This window comes from Lissotriton helveticus, chromosome 11, assembly GCF_964261635.1.
Source record: "Lissotriton helveticus chromosome 11, aLisHel1.1, whole genome shotgun sequence".
Taxonomy (NCBI): Eukaryota; Metazoa; Chordata; class Amphibia; order Caudata; family Salamandridae; genus Lissotriton; species Lissotriton helveticus.
In genome coordinates, this window is record NC_136072.1 from 727,871,268 (window position 1) to 727,888,281 (window position 17,014).

The window sequence follows — 17,014 nt, forward strand, 5'->3', positions numbered from 1 at the left end:
TAGTGCTAATTGCATATTCCACCTCCTTAGTTGTAAAGGGAAAGTCATTTGGATCACCTTTCAAAGCATAAGAGTTGGATATAGTTAGGGTACTAGTCTGATGCTGGCCCGAGTACAATTTTGAAAAGTGGTCGAACCAAGCTTGACTAGTGATACTACATGTGATAAGATCACTATCTGGTCTATTTCTAGCTCTTATGGTATCCCAGAAACACCTGGTATCCTTGCTGGAGCTAGCCTCTTTTAAGGTTTGCCAATAGTCATGTTCCCACTCCTTCTTTGCATTGTCTATCGCCTGCTTGTACTCTTTCCTAGCATACTGTATCAAGGATTGTGACTTATCCTTGATGGCCTTAATCAGGGCTTATTTTTTATGTCGGCAAGTAGGGGTGAACCAATCATGTAGACCCTTGGGTTTCTGAGTCCTAATGGGCTTGCCCCCAGACACTTGTTTCAGGAATAATTTCCCTACTGTCTTAATAGTTTCCTGGAACACGAGTGTTACCCTAGCCGGGACTAGGTGGGCTTGGAGGATAGTATCCATCTCCCTCTGTGAGTTTGTTAGGGCTATGTCAATAGCTTTTAGCTTGGGGTCATCTAGGGCTACTTTACACCATTTGAGGCGTCTCCCACAATTAGATGGAAAATCTTTGGAGACAAGCTCCAACTTATTAAGTATTTTTCCATTAATTTGACTTGGCCACAAGCTTTTAAGAGTTAATGAGAGGAGATTGTGGTCACTATCTATAGTAGGTAGAACAACCATATCCTTGACAAACTTCCACAAGATAAAGTCAAGGAGGATGTAATCAATCCCTGACGTACAGTTCGTCCTGTTGAAAGTATCTGCGCCCAAGGGGTCCGAAATAGTTCGGCCATTTGCAGCTCTTAGCCCATACTCCATAGTCAGTGCATTTAATTGTATCACCCTCTGGGACCATCTTTTAATTGGTTCAATGGATAACATAGGTATGCCCCTCCTTGCGTCATCTTCACCTAGGTCTAAAATGTCCTCAGTCGCAAGAGGCTCATATGTACAATTAAAGTCTCCAGCGACCAGAACTTGACTACCTTCATTACAGTCATTGAGTTCGCTTTCAAGAATCGTTACTGTCGGGGACATTGAGCCATTTTTTGTTCCCCTGGCGTAGACATTAAATAGCTCAATAGATTGCCCCCTATTTGGGCCCCTCAATAAAATTCTTAGAATGTCCGGGGAGTTGGTCTGTTTTTGTGTAATGTGGCAGCCCAGGGAGATGCTTACCCATATGAGAAGTCCCCCCGAAGGGCGGCCCTTCCCTGTGGTTGGAGGTGTGGCAGGCAAAGAAATAGTGACATAGCCAGCTCTATAGAGAGGTTTCAAAGTCCATGTCTCTTGGAAAATGCAGATCTGGTGCGCTTCTACCATAGTATTCCAGTCAGGTAAGCCTAATTTTCTTTGAATACCTGCTACGTTCCAACTAATAACCTTAAGTAGTTTAGTGTTATCTAGGTCGGATTTTGTTAATGACTCCGGTCGTGCTCTGAGGGAACAAATTTCGGTTTCAGTTGGCTCTGTAGCTAGAATTGGCCCGGGGGATATGGCCAAGTTTATGGTATCTTTCTGGTGGTTAGATGTGTTCCTGGGGTCAGAGAATCACTGGTAGGATTATCTTGTAGGTGGAATAACAAGGGATCGGTATGTCAATACCCTAGACCATGGCCATAATATTCTCACCTGTTGCCAAAGTTTGGGATTGGCTCAGTACAATGATCATTAAATGGCCCTCCCCAGGATAGGTAACCATGATTCTGCCATTGGGGAGGAGACACACGGATTTGCAGGTAGAAATACCCCAAACCAACTGCTCTTCTTGAGCTATTATCAGGCCCGTTATAATGGTTGCAGTATTACGGCGCGTGTATCGCGAAAATTAACCAGGATACTGTCGCCAGGGACATCTTTTGCTCTGCTGCCCACCCAGCTAATTCTTCTAACAAATAGAACCTTTCCATCAATTTGTCTCGGTAGAGGCCTGTTATTATTTAGCCAATATGTAGTTTTGTTTTTTAAATCAGTATATGATTCCGTTTTACCAGGCAGTAACTTAGGAACTCCTGTTAAAACAACCACATAGGGGAGGCTTGCAGGAGGCAAATCGATGTGGGGGAGCCTGGGCCGTTCACTATCTGTGACGCCCGATCTGTTGGCCAGATTTGTCCCCTCATTTACAGTATCACTACGGATATTTTTATCTTTCTGGGTTTGCATAGGTGTAACGCTATTGCCTTCCTTGCTAACTTTGGTAGCTATCTTTCTAGGGACTTTTTGTTCCTTTGGGGTTGGGAATTTTCACTTTCTCTACATCCCTTGTCCCTTTTTTCTACTAGAGCTTTGTTTGGTTTGCTACCCTTTTTTGTGATGGAAGCTGGAAGGTTATTACTACCTATTGTCCCAGAGGGACCTTTTAGGTTTGAGGGAACAATAGTCGGTATGTGGACTGGGGCTTGCAAGTTTTGCTCCTTAGGGGGAAAACTGTTTTTTGACTGTAACTTGATGAGTGCCTTTACCGAAAGAAAGTTGTCAAGGGTCCTTTGTTCGAAACTATCAAGTCTTCTTGACAACTCTTTTACCCTCTCAAGTACCGGTAGTATTAAGGACTTCATAATCTTTTCGATATGGGCAGTAAGTGAGATATCTTTGGAAGGGCTTGATAAAATTTCTGCATTCGATGTCTCACAGGACAGCGGAACAGTAGTAATATTTGGAGATCCACTGCTGGTTTGGGTAGAGGGTTGTTACAACAAGGCCTCCAGTCGTTGCAAAAAGAGTTCTGCAGGTATGGGGCTATCAGTTTCAGTGAGTACGGTTGCAGGATCTGGCATATAGCTACTGTTGCTCTTATTATGTGGTGTTATTTTTTGCTTTTCAACCCTTTTATGTTTATTCTTCCTATTTTCACCTACACTCGCCTTTGGGCTTTGGTCAAAAAGATTATCTCCAGAAACAAGTTGGGACCTTAACCTGGCCAATTGTCCTCTAGTAATTACACGGGGACTGTTTGCGCCTTGGTCATCCTCAGAAATCGAAGTAGGGCTTAAAGATAATACAATATTCCCACTACTTTTACTATCATCTAACTGGGATGGAGGGGTAATCGGGGTCTGGGACAACCTGTCTTGGGGGGATAAGGGTAATATCATGGTAGGCACAATGCTGTTAGAGGAAGGTAAAAGAGAATCTTGAGCCGATGTGGTTAACATATGTCCCAGAAACAACTTACCTTCTTTCATCACGTGGCTCTCATTCTTATTCAGTCCTTGTGATTACTTCTTCCAACTTAGATGCAGACGATGGCCCCTCATTTATTTTAAATTGTAAAAAAGAACATCCTTAAGGGATGCAAGCATCAATTGTTACTATTGTATCACTTGTGAAACTGCGAGATTGAATATGTGGGACCAAAACTCTGAATTGTTCATTGCTTAGCTTCCATTTAGGCCCAGTCCGTGCACTGTGACTTGTACTGAAAAGGTAGTAGGGTAACACTAAATCATGGGCCTCCGCCCTCTTGCAGATATCACGAGGGCCTATCATATTCCAGTCTCCTGCATCTACACATAGGTTATATACTGAATGGAGGTCTTCTGAAGGGTGGCTAGACTACACAGCTGAAACACAGGGACTGCAGGGGCTTATGCTGTGCTTCAGTTACAGGGGAAGAAGCAAAAATCCAAGTCCTAGAACCCAGTGTGTGGTTGGCACAAATACCATGACCTTTATAACATGGGGACAGTTGTCAGCCATGTTCTACTTCAGGAGCTCACTTTTGAGGCTCCGAATGGTCCTTCCAGATGCCATGATCTGATTTTCATTTGCTTGTAAGACCTCCAGCCTCCTTTCAATTTGGGGGTGCTAGCTGCATATTGTCGCATTTGGAGCACTTTCAGCGCCACCTTTGATTTAGTTCGTATTTTTCATTCATGCATTCCTTCATTTATTCATTCACCGATTGATTCATGCATAATAAACGAGGAGGCCATAGTGCCTTCGAAAGCTAGAAGTGGGTTCAAGCTTTTACTTTTCTGTTGTTCAAGAGTATCACTCTTTCGGTGAAAAATATTGGGAAGACTTTACCTCGCAGGAGTAATATGCACTGAAAGTCTCGCTCATACTGAACAAAAACTTTACCCTAAAAATATGTGAACTATGGACTCTCACAGGGGTGACTTTAGCTTTCTTAATATATGTGGCGTGGCGAATTTTAACATTGTGTTGATGTTATGTAAATAGGAGCAATCCTCAAATGTGCACTGAATGTGGATTCAAAATCGATAACAGATGTAAATGCGAAAGTTGCTCTGACGTTAAACAAGCGCGCTGTCTTTTGTTTTTGTGAGAGTCTGCGTGCGTGTTCGTCGGAGAGTGAGTAGGTGGTTATGGGAGCCTTTGTGAGCAAGACTCAAATCAGAGGAGGGGGCGCGGGCAGGCGGTCGGGGGGTGGGGGAGAGGCGGGGGCATGGCTGCATGTTGGAAAGAAGCCACGAAACAGACGTATCTGTGTGTCGGAGGCTGAGCCCATTAATGTTTTATCACTAATTGGAACAATGATCAAGGGACCAGCTAGAAAGCACTCTGACACCTGACCTTTGACCTGATTACACACGCCATTCTCTGCACGTTATTTATCATGGTCAGACTAATTTACCTTCACGGCGTGCTGAATCCATATGCTGCGAAAATCCCCCGTTTTGGAGGAAATATCAGGCCCTAAAGGAAAGAAAAAGAACAATAAGCATCCCACAGATGAGTGTATGAGACAAAAAATGTGGCTACAACGAAGTGATAAAATCTTTCTACGACACAAACTATGTCGACTACGCAAACCACCATGGGGAAAAACATTGTATTTAGTACGTTCATTATGTTTTATAGAAATAACTGTATAACACCTTTACTTTCAGAATCTCAGAGAACTGCGGCCGAGAGGCATAACAGCTAAAATAGTTTATGGTATTTTGGATCTGATTTTTGGGCTTATTTTGTAATTTATTATTTTTTCTAAAAAGCAAATCATTCAATGTTTAACAATGTTGACCATTTTTAATTCTTATTTGATCTCTTTTTATAGGGTCTGACTACGAGCTCGTCGTAGTATTCCAACCCTTGCATAAACTCCTTTTACACATGGGTCGAAATTGCGAGTTTGAAGATATTTAACACAACCGAAAATTAACCTTCATTACATTTCAGCTGGGCAAAGAGGTGAAAATATGCGGTATTTACCATATCATGCAGATTTTGGTGCGTTAAAACAAAATCTGCATGTTATTCCCCATGAACTCATCATAGCTTGTTATTTATTGCATCCAATAAATAACATACCCTATGGTATTGTTTTTATCAGGGTCGATAAATAGCTCCGTAATCACGCCCTGAATGTCTCGTTTAGTAACACACTTTATTGTTCCTATCTGCATTGCTTTGCAAAATGTTATACTCTGCTTCATTTCAGTGCTCTGCATCAAATCCCCATCTTTACCTGTCATGCTTCTGCTTGTTTCTACACCATTATTCCATCATTCCTCAAACACCCTTGAGACCTCACTTCTCATTTTCAACTTTTCTATGGTTTCTGTGTCATAAGTGCATGGATTTGTACTAGGTACCATTTACTACATTTTCCACTTCACAGATCATTTATCCGGCTCTTTTCAACGATATCTTTCTTCTCTATCTCATGGTACATATCAGCCCAGAGACTGATTTTTTCAACTCCTACACATAATGACAACTTACAATAAAACTTCTGTGGAGTGTCACTAGTGAGTAGGGGCAAAAAGAACAATTGATGGACAGAATGCAGAACAATGTCATACATTCACTTCAGTACAGAGATCTGGGCGTAAATCCATCGTTTTTTTGCTCCCCATGCCATTCCAGTTTGAACACAGCCATATGCAAATCAGTCTTGACCCTGTGCCCAATGGGAACAGTCCAGCCCAAACTGCCAGGCCAGGTCCTCCCTGGACTGGGAACAAGCATCCTAGGGATGGTTTTGGATTTCACCCCTCATCAGCCAGGATAGCTTGACACCAGTGGCATGGAGTGCACAGGACCAAAGTCTGGGCATACCCGTTCCACTCGGGGTGACACATGCAAAAAGAACAATTTATGGACTGAATGAAGAACAAACTCATACATTCACCCCAGTACAGAGATCTTGGCCTAAATCCATTGTTTTTTGCTCCCCATGCCATTCCAGTTTGAACCCAGCCATATGCAAATCAGTCTTGACCCAGTGCCCAATGGGAACAGGCCAGCCCGATCTGCCAGGCCAGGTCCTCCCTGGACTGGAAACAAGCATCATAGGACCAGTTTCGAGGTTTCACCCCTCATAAGCCAGGATAGCTTGACTCCAGTGGCATGGAGAGCACAGGACCCATGTCTGGGCATACCCGTCTCACCCAGGGTGACAAATGCAAAAAGAACAATTGATGGACAGAATGCAAAACAATGTCATATATTCACCCCAGTCCAGAGTTCTGGGCCTAAATCCATTTTTTTTGCTCCCCATGCCATTCCAGTTTGAACCCAGCCACATGCAAATCAGTCTTGACCCTGCGAGCAAAAGAACAATAGATTTAACCCAGATCTATTTACTAGGGGAGAAAATTTGATTGGCTCTGCATTCCGTCCATCATCTCAATGTCTTCTGCATTCTAGCCCTACCCCAGAGATGGGTCCCGGGCTCACTGTGCCACTTGAATCAAGCTAGCCTGGCTGATATGTGGTGATGCCCAGAAACGGGAAACATCACTTACAACGTAACTTTTACCACGCAATGCTTTTACATCGCAGCTTTTACAACGCAAACCATTACAACGCATTGCGCTGGGGGGCTCTCTAGGATAGGGAATATATTTAATTTACTATCCAACACCTTCCCTACTATCCACGGGGACTGGAGTTGGAATAGTAAATTAAATAATTTACTATCCAGCGCCCCAAAGCACTATGCATTGTAATGGTATGCGTTGTAAAACTCGCGTTGTAAAAGCATGCGATGTAAAAGCATGCGTTGTAATGTCGTACATCCCCAGAAACCGGTCCCAGGATGCTTATCTCCAGTCCAGGGTGGACCTGGCTTGGCAGATTGTTCTGGACTGTTCCCATGAGGCACAGGGTCAGGACTGATTTGCATATGGCTGGGTCTAAACTTGGGAGGCATAGTGAGCAAAAAAAGTATGGATTTAAACCTAGTCTATTCACTGGGGAGAATGTTTGATTTGCTCTGCATTCCGTTCATCATCTGTGTGTCTTCTGCTTTTTCACCCTAAGTGTGCCCAGATTTGGGTCCCGGGCTCACTGTGCCACTGGATTCAAGCTAGCCTGCCTGATGAGGGGTAATGCCCCAAAACTGGTCTCAAGATGTTTGTTTCCGGTCCAGGGAGGTCCTGGCTTAGCAGTCCGTTCTGGACTGTTTCCATGAGGCACAGGGTCAAGACTGATTTGCATATGGCTGGACCTAAAATAGGGTGGCATGGTGAGCAAAAGAATAATGGATTTAACCCGAATCTATTGACTGGGGGAGGATATTTGATTTGCTCTGCATTCCGTCCATCATCTGTGTACCTTCTACTAGTGAGTAGGGGGCCACAGATCTATGTTACTAGCATGTTTAATGTTGGTGGTTTGTATCAATTGAACAAGCAAAAAACAAAGACATAAGAATATATGAACAACATCCAATTTCTCTCAAAGGATTGTGAACAAAGTTTTCGTAATATTCGTAGAAACACGAATTTCATAAACATTCTGATGATGGAGATGCACAATGCTTTTCGGGATAGGGAATCCCTTCTTCAGGGGCCTCTATAAATACAAAAGAAACTTAACTGTATATGAACATATGCTGTACAATGTACCAGGAGGAACATCCCAACCCTGTGGTATGAGTCCAAGAGAAATAGCAAAGAATGAGATAAAGGTTCACTGGCGAATAATCCTGCTAGTGATGCCAGAAATAAACCGAAACTAGTGACACAGAAACAATATGAGGTACGATTCCCAAGAGAGCCCAAGAAATACATGCAAATGAATGAAATATGTGTGAATCTGTGCACCAAACACCTAAGCACCGGACACCAAGTCAGCCACTGTGATACTGTACTGTGTTTAAGCACTTACTAATATCTAAACAAGTAGCTGCTATTGATCAAAAAAAGGAGTTCACGAAAGTGAATACCCATGAAGGTAATCTGGGAGAAACAACAAGCAAATTGTACATCAGTCTCCTGCTCAATAAAATGCCCTGAATAAATCACAGCGTGCTTCGGATAAAGTTAAAGTACATCAAACAGATCAGAATGCAGGCAAAATGAACAGAATTGCAGCACGATAACTTGGAGCCCAAAAATAGAAACTAGCAACGCTGGGAGAACACAGAAAAAAGCCATATCAAGGTTAAGCACCACATCAAACTAAATGGATCTAGCCTGCAGTATTACCTACCAGATAGCCCGAATGCTCGAGAGTCGGACAATACAGCGTCCACTGTAGAGCCCACGGTAAGTGCGCGCCAATTCTTAAAGCAGCGCACAGCAATGAAAAATGTACAGACTTGCGTAATCGTGAAACATAATCGCCATGGTGAAAAGTTACCAATTGTGTCGTTAAAGCGGCGCCGGTCTGCCAAGGGGGGAAAAACAGGTAACAAAAGAAAAAAGAAAAAAGAAAAACTTACTGGGTAAAAAAGAGGAACCCTCATCACCAACGTGGAAGACTTGTACTTGTGAAAGTTTGTTATCCCTGTGCACTCAATTAATTTGAACAAATTGTTCTGTACTTGTACCTTAATCAAAAATGGCGCTTTATTCGTCGCACGTAATCGGACCGTGCCTTAAACGTAAAGGAAAAATGTCGTGGGAAGGATGACCCACCCACTCGAATATGTGCTCGGTAAACAACAAAACTCTTCGGTTTCTTCTCAAAGTTAGGTTTATTAGGTGCAAATCTCATGAATTCTTCAAAACATTTTAAGGATCAAATGTAACCAATGATAGTTTTTTGCTTGCATAATGTCCAACTTATGAAGCCATCTTCAAACTCATAAACATTTTAATCCACCCAATGCATTTCGGGTCTGTAAACCAAGACCCTTCGTCAGGGAGCTGAAACAAGGGGTAAAACAGGACCAAATTAGTTACTCCAACAATGTATTCGTGAAATTAATGCATCAAAAACAGTGCTCGAAGTGAACATGCTCCCTTTAAATATCCACCGAAGTGTAGTGCAATACTCGCGTTTATCGTGCTAACGAACCAGATAAGGTGCCGTGGAGCAGAAAAGATTGAAAACCTATTGTGATCTCAGTGCATAGTTCACAAGAGCCAAAAGACCGTAAAAAACAAGATGGGGTATCGGAGCGTGCTACAGTTATTGCGGCAAAGATGTGCAAAAGAAAGTAAAATGCAACTAAAACACTCACGAAAGAACTGAACAGTGCCGCGTCTCAAGAAACTCTGTGGCGTTTGAAAGTTCTAAGAGCCCGACTACGATATGTGGACGGAAGGTCACGTGATCGGCTGTACCCGTCCAATGAAAAGAAAGAAGTTTACTGACGCTACCACCATGTGATATGAGTATAACCGCTTCAATTCCGGAAATGTCAGTGTGCTCGGAGCTCAATAATAAAGTTTCATACAAAAAAGATAAATAGTGGCGAGAGTGCCGTGCAGCGTGAGACATACTGTGTGACAAAAAGCATCATGAAACAATATACTTATTCAATACAATCATCAAATTGATAATTAATTCAAGGGGATCAGTGAAGATCAAAAGTCAATGTGGTGATATGGAGAATCACAGAAAACATGAGTGTTCTATACGATCATTCATCCCGACTGGATGAGTAGAATTCAGTTTTTTAATCCAATAAAACTTAGCTCTAAGTCTTTGTTTCAAAGGGTCCATGTCTCGGCGTTGTGGGATAGTCTCCAGAACCATAAATCTCAATTGTGCAATTTGATGCCCAGCTTCTTTCCAATGGCATGCTAATGTGGATTTCATGTTCCCAAGACGAATGCTACTCTTATGTTCAGTAATACGAACTTTAATTTTGCGTTCGGTTTGTCCCACGTATACTTTGCCGCAAGGGCATTTGATTGCATAAATACAGTTCATGGTATCACAAGTGCTGGTGTGATGAAGTTCAATTGAATTGCCTTTGGTAGGATGTGTGAAGATTTGTCCCATTATGACGTTATTGCAATGAATGCAGTTTTCGCATTTTAACATTCCTCTCCAGTTCACTTTCTCTTTCTTGGATGTGTTTAATATTTCTTTCAAGTTCTTCGATCTTTGGAATGCAAATGTGACTCTCTCACTGTATAAGTCTTTGAGATCAGGTTCTAATTGGATCAATGGCCAATGTTTGTTGATGATACGTTTGATTTTGTTGGATTCTGTAGAATATTTTATGACACATACCGTCTTCTTCCGTGGAATTTTTCTTTTCTCTTGTAGTAGAGTTTCTCTGTTGAGTTTTTTTACCTTGTCGAGAGAGGTCTCAAGAATGTCTTGTGGATAGCCTCTATGTTGGTATTTAACTGTTTGTTCCTCAAGTGATTTTTGTAAATCATCATCATTGGTGGTAATTCTTTTCAACCTGATGTATTGTGACGTCGGTAAATGCTTTTTTAAGGATTCCGGGTGGAAGCTTTGAAACAAGAGGCTAGCATTCCTATCAGTTTTTTTTAGAAGACTTTTGTGCTGATTGAGTTGTTGTGTATCATCACTAGTACATCCAAAAATGCAATTGATTCCTTGTCTATCGTGTGAGTGAATTTAATGCGTTCATTGTGCGTGTTGAGTGATAAAATGTTCATCTCTAGTTGTTCTTTTGAGCCCTGTCATATTACAAAGATGTCATCTATGAACCGCTTAAACATTATCAGACCTTCGGTCCAAACTTGGTTGTGTAAAATATGATCAGTCGCAAATTTGTGCATAAAAATATTGGCATATGAGGGTGCCCCCCCAAAGCCCATCGAAGTACCATTGCACTGGTTAAAGAATTGGTCTTGCCACTCAAAATAACTATGGTACAATGCGAATTGCATCAACTCTAGAATCAAAATTTTTTGAAATTCTTCCAAGTCACTATTGAGTAGGCTCCATTCCAAAGCTTCGATGCCCTCATTGTGAGGGATGGACGTATACAATGAAGTAACATCTATGGTACATAACCAATATGTGGTATCTTGACGCAATGTCACTGCTTTGAGTAAGTTGAGGAAGGTTGTTGTATCCTTAATGTATGTGACGCTCTTCTGTACGATAGGTTGTAGGAATCTGTCTACAACCTTGCCAATAGGTTCCAAGATGGACCCACCCGCTGAGACTATGGGTTTGAAGGGAGGATTGATGGGATCCTTATGGATTTTTGGCAACATATACAGTTGCGGTCGTCTGGGATATTTCGTTACAAAGAAAGCATGAGTTTTCTGACTGAACCACATAATTTCCAATGCATGATCCAGTATTTGATGTAGGATACGTTGATATTCTTGAGTGGGATCCATCTCCAGCGGTAAATAGATGTCTTCGTTGTGAACATGATTACTCACACTGTTAAGGTAAAAATCAGTATCCATCACCATCAGTGCGCCTCCCTTATCTGCTTTCTGAAACGTCAGACTCTTGTCATGACTCAAATTCTTTAAAGTGTTCCATTCTTTAGATGATAAGTTACTCTTGGTTGATTTATTGAAGGGAATTTTTTGAATTTACGACATTACCGATCTCTCAAAGGCTTCAATGGTTTTGTGCGAAAATGGTGCACAAAAGATACTTGAAGGTTGGAAATCTTTGTCCCATGTGTCAATCATTTGTGTGTCTTGGATGTCTTTAAAAAAAAATCTTAATTTCAAATTTCTAAAAAATTTGAATAATGAAATTTCCGTCTCAGCTGGATTTGATCGATATGTTGGTACAAATGTGATTCCTTTATTGAGTAATTTTGTTTGTGCCTTTGTTAAATTCTTTGAGGAAATGTCAATGATTAGGTTGCTTTTAACATCTGGCTCCTGGTCCTTTTTGCCACTTCCTCTTCGGTTTCTTTTGCCCCTTCTTGTTGTGTTCCTGTTGTACTTGTATCGCATATTTGCCAAAATGAAACTAGAAGTGCGAAGGAGAAAACATGGAAGCAAGGAACAAGCCACTGAGTACCACAGAATCCTGGTCAACATGTTATATGACACAACTGAAATGACACAGTATACACATAATACCTAGGTCATGTTACACAAATGGATTAACATGAACACCCTCAATATAAGGCACTTTCTTTAACACACGAGGGCCACAATTATAAGAAACAAATCATGTCCATTTTTTCGTTTAGCCCATAAGGGGTTATGGTATTGAATTTTTCATCCACCAGATCTCTCGTGGGTATAGGAGTTTGGAATTGTCTTTATCTGTGCTGGTGTGTGAAATCTCCAGAATTAGAAACCTTAGTTGAGCTATGTTATGTTTCAATTCCAACCAATGTGCAACTAAGTTAGATCTAGTATTCTTATTGTGGGTCATGCTCTTGTGTTGGGTAATTCTAATCTTAATCTTGTGTTCAGTTTTACCTATGTACATAAAGCCGCAAGGGCATTTTATGCAATAAATCCAAAATGTCGAGTTGCAATCGCTTGAATGTATTAATTTGATAGGTTTCCCTGTCTGTGGATGGGTAACGGTGTTCCCCAGAATGAAATTGTTGCAATGGATGCAGTTATGACATTTCCACGTGGCTGTTTCAGCAATGCTTGGTATGCATTTAGGTTCTGTTAACATCTCTTTGATGTTTTGACTTCTTGTATCCGCGAATAAATGCTGTTCATAAAACAAATTGTGAAAGTCAGGCTCATGCTGTAGTAGTTCCCATCATTTCCTTATAATTCTTTTTATTGCTGCTGATTTAGTGGAATATTTGGTCACAAATACCATGCGGTTCTGCAGTGTTTTGATTTTGGTTGTAAGCAGGTCATGTCTCTTAATAGAGGAAATTCTTGTCTCATCTTCAGTTACTATGGTAAGGGGATAATCCCTTTTCTTGAAGTTGCATTTTTGAATTTCAATGGCTGTCTCAAGAGCTTCATGTGTAGACGCAATTCTTTTGACCCTCAGCATTTGAGACTATGGTAAATTCTGGATGAGACTAGGAGGGTGAAAACTCGAAAATGATAACAAGTTACTTCTATCTGTTTCCTTCTTGAAAATTGTAGTGTCGAAATTGGCTCTGGATTTGGTGATGAACACGTCCAGAAATAAGAGACTTGTATTGCTTATAGTGTGTGTGAACTGAATCTGTGCATATCTCTGGTTCAACTCTTGGATCTGTAGCTCTAATGCCGCCTGGGTGTTGTTCCAAATTAAGAAAATGACATCAATGAAGAATCCATAAAAAATCAAATTGGAGTTCATTCTGGATCTCTGAAAATATAATCCTGTTCAAATTTTGACCTAAAGATGTTCACGTAGGATAGTTCCCCAGAAAAACCCATGGAGGTTCATCTCTCCATGTGAGGTAGCTGTGTTGTAGGCAAAATTGTAACATCTCCGAGGGCGTGGCTAGCAACCAAGAGAAATGGCCGCTTCTTAGGGGAGCTCCGGGGACAGGATCGCTTCCCTAATAATCCTGCAACTCATCTGCACCTGAAATTGCACCCAGAGTCAACATACACGGACCGGAGACGGGGCGCCGTCCACTGATCCAATTACGGAGCCCAGGAGTGCCCAGAAACGTGCACGGCGATCTCCACTCGGTGCAGCCTTCCATCACCACTGCAGCCGCGGCCTCAATTACTGGCGAGCCGCCCGAGGTCCGCGGTGGGACCTGCGTGCGGCAAGAAGGCGGGGTAAGCGGGACGGAAGATCGGGAGTGCCGGAGGGGGTGCGAAGTGTCCCGGCTGCCCGCCGCCACCTACAGTAGTCCACAGACACCCCTTGGAGGCCAGTGTGAAGGCCTGACAACAACCCCTCAAACAGGGATAAGAAAACGAAAGCCCGGTCCGGCCTGCGGCCGCCATTTTCTGTCGCGGGCGGTTGGTACTCCTGCGGCACTGCAAGGCAGTGAGAGGTATACTGCCCAATAAGGCTGCCATTAGGAACACCTGCATAACAGAGGGCCCATCATGCTGCGATTCGCTGATGCACAGGGAGAAGAATAAGGGCCCAGAATGACATCTAAATAGTGCTACCCGAGGAGAGTCTCAGAAGCAGGGAGGTACATATAATACCTGGCGAAACAGCAACCAGGCTTGAAGTCTTGAACAGGCCGGGCACCATTCCTGCAGACGCACAGATAGATCGCCTGGAAATCGCGTTCTGCGGCTACAGCAGGACGGCTTTTGAACTATCCTGGGGTCCCCTGCACCCCCCAACAGTGAAGGGACCAGTCCGTGCACCTGAGGCCGGCGGAAAGCTGTAAAGCTATCATTGGGGTGAGCACCAGCGCTTCACCAACTATTAAGGTTTTGCGACTACAGAACCTAACTTTTGCATTCCAACCATCAGCGCCATGAGTGGAAATTGGATCAATATGCCTACACTAAATACTTCCCTCCGCTCCCAGACAAGGCGGACCGGCCGAAGAAAGACGCAGTGACGTCCGGGGGACCCATGGTTACACTGGAAGACATTATGGCAGCCCTAAATAGCGTTCAGACGACGGTAGGCTCCATTTCATCAGACATCACTTTCTTGCGTGCTGACTTCCATAAAATGTCGGCTAGAGTAACGGACGTTGAACAAGTGAAAACAGCCCTTTCAAAGGACTCTGCACTCCTATATTCAGAAAGTCACGCGCTTGGAGGTTGAAAACAGAAAGATGGCGGCGAAGCTCGACGACCAGGAAGGACGTTCCCGCCGCAATAACGTTCGGATTACTGGGCTTCCGGAGACGGAGGGCGGCCCCGTGATGGATTTATATGTCGAAGACCTCATCAAGTCACGCCTGCAGCCGAAAGGTCTTTTAGCCTTCTTCTCAGTGGAACGGGCGCAGACAGTGCTGGGTGGACGTCCAAAGCCTGGGGCGCTTCCACGACCGGTGCTGGCCCGTATCTTCAATTTTAGAGACAGAGATGCACTATTACAAACCGCCCGGGTGGCGCGGCCAGTTAGGGTCCACAATTCGGTAATCTCCTTCTTTCCAGATTACACTGCAGCGGTTACAGCAAGGCGCAGGAGCTTCTTGGAGGTAAAGAAGGCGCTGAGGGCCCGTGAACTGTCGTACTCAATGCTATTTCCAGCTAAATTATGTGTTGTAGCAGATGGCAAGACGGGGTTCTTCGAATCACTGGAGGAGGCCCACGACTTTTTAGAAGGGTGGAGAGTGGCTGGAAAGGAAGGCAATGCACCAAAAAGTCAACGACCTCGTGAAAGACATGAAAGCACGGAGAAAGATGAGCACTCTCAAGACGACAGCAACCAACCAAAGGCGAGGCTGGACGACGCGGTGAGCTGAAAATGACACAGGCACTTCTGGGCGATATACCGGCAATGGAACTATAGTTGAAGCAGACTCTGAAGTAAGGGGAGCTGTTATCCTCCTCGGACTTCCCGCTCCCAAACGTGCAAGTACTGTTTATAGGGTTGGGTATTAAGCACTCTACTCAGTTGGGGTGGCGGGCAGTTTTGAGTTCACAAGGCAGGGAGGCAGGGAGGGGTTCGGGGTGGGTGGGATTGTTAGATGTTTGTTTTAACATGAGTTTTCTTAGGAATTGGCACACAGACGGCAATGTTGTAACACGGAACATAAAGCATAATTCTTACTTTATCCTATCTGGTGATGTCAGTAGAGGTGGGTATGGAGGGAAGGTCTTCGGAAGGTGCGAGGCGAACTGAGCCTCTGAGGGCCACTGCTACCATGCGGCCTACTCTCTCACTGCTAACATGGAATGTGAGGACTCTAGGGGACAAAATAAAGAGAGGAATAGCTTTGCAGAGTATAAAGAGAACGGGAGCAGCAGTGATACTACTGCAAGAGACACACCTATCAGGTACGGCCAACAAAACAATGGACAGATGGGGATACAAAATGGTAGTCCACTCAGAATTTACGTCAGGATCCTGTGGTGTAGGCATATTAATGAAAAAACAATTCCCACTGATAGTGATCAGTACTAAAACAGATGCACAGGGGAGATTTGCAGCGCTCAGTACGCAGTGGGAGGGACGACCTCTTAACATTGTCTCAGTCTATGTTCCCCCGGCACTACACACTGTGGCGTTGCCGGACCTCGGTGAATTTCTACTTGACCTTCCGGAGGGACAACTCTTATTGGTGGAGATCTTAACGCAATGTTGCATGACACCCTGGACAGACTCCCGGCGAGGTTGGGTACATCTGGAGGGTCGCGCCTGCAGAGTTTTCTGGAGGCAGTGGGCCTTATAGATCTTTGGAGGCGGAATCATCCTACAGAACGCCAATTTACATATCATTCAGGGGTACACAACAGCCTTACCAGGATTGATTACTTCCTAGGCTCCTTGGGCAGTCTACAAAATATTGACACTATAGAAATCAGACCCCAGGGTATTTCCGACCACTCCCCACTCTTACTTTAGTACACGTATCACCAACAGACACGCCGTAGGGTTTATCCAATTCGCCCTGGGTATTTACGTGTGCCTCGTATCAGGAGGGAGCTCAAAAAAGGGATTGACCACTATTTTAAAGAGAACATGGGCTCAGTGGCATCCCCTACCACCCTTTGGGAGGCCTTTAAAACGGTGATTAGAGGTAGAGCCATCTCTTCCATAGCGACACATAAAAAGGAGGGGCAAGCAGAATTACAAAGATTAGAAACCGATCTCTGTACAGCAGAAGCCCACATGCTAGAAATCCTACCCCAGATGCGACTGATGACCTCCGATGCAGACAGCTCCAACATAAGGAACATCTCTCCACATTGACTAAGCAGCAGATACAGACCACGCGCCACAAGATATATGAGGTGGGGCATAAGGCAGGAAAGT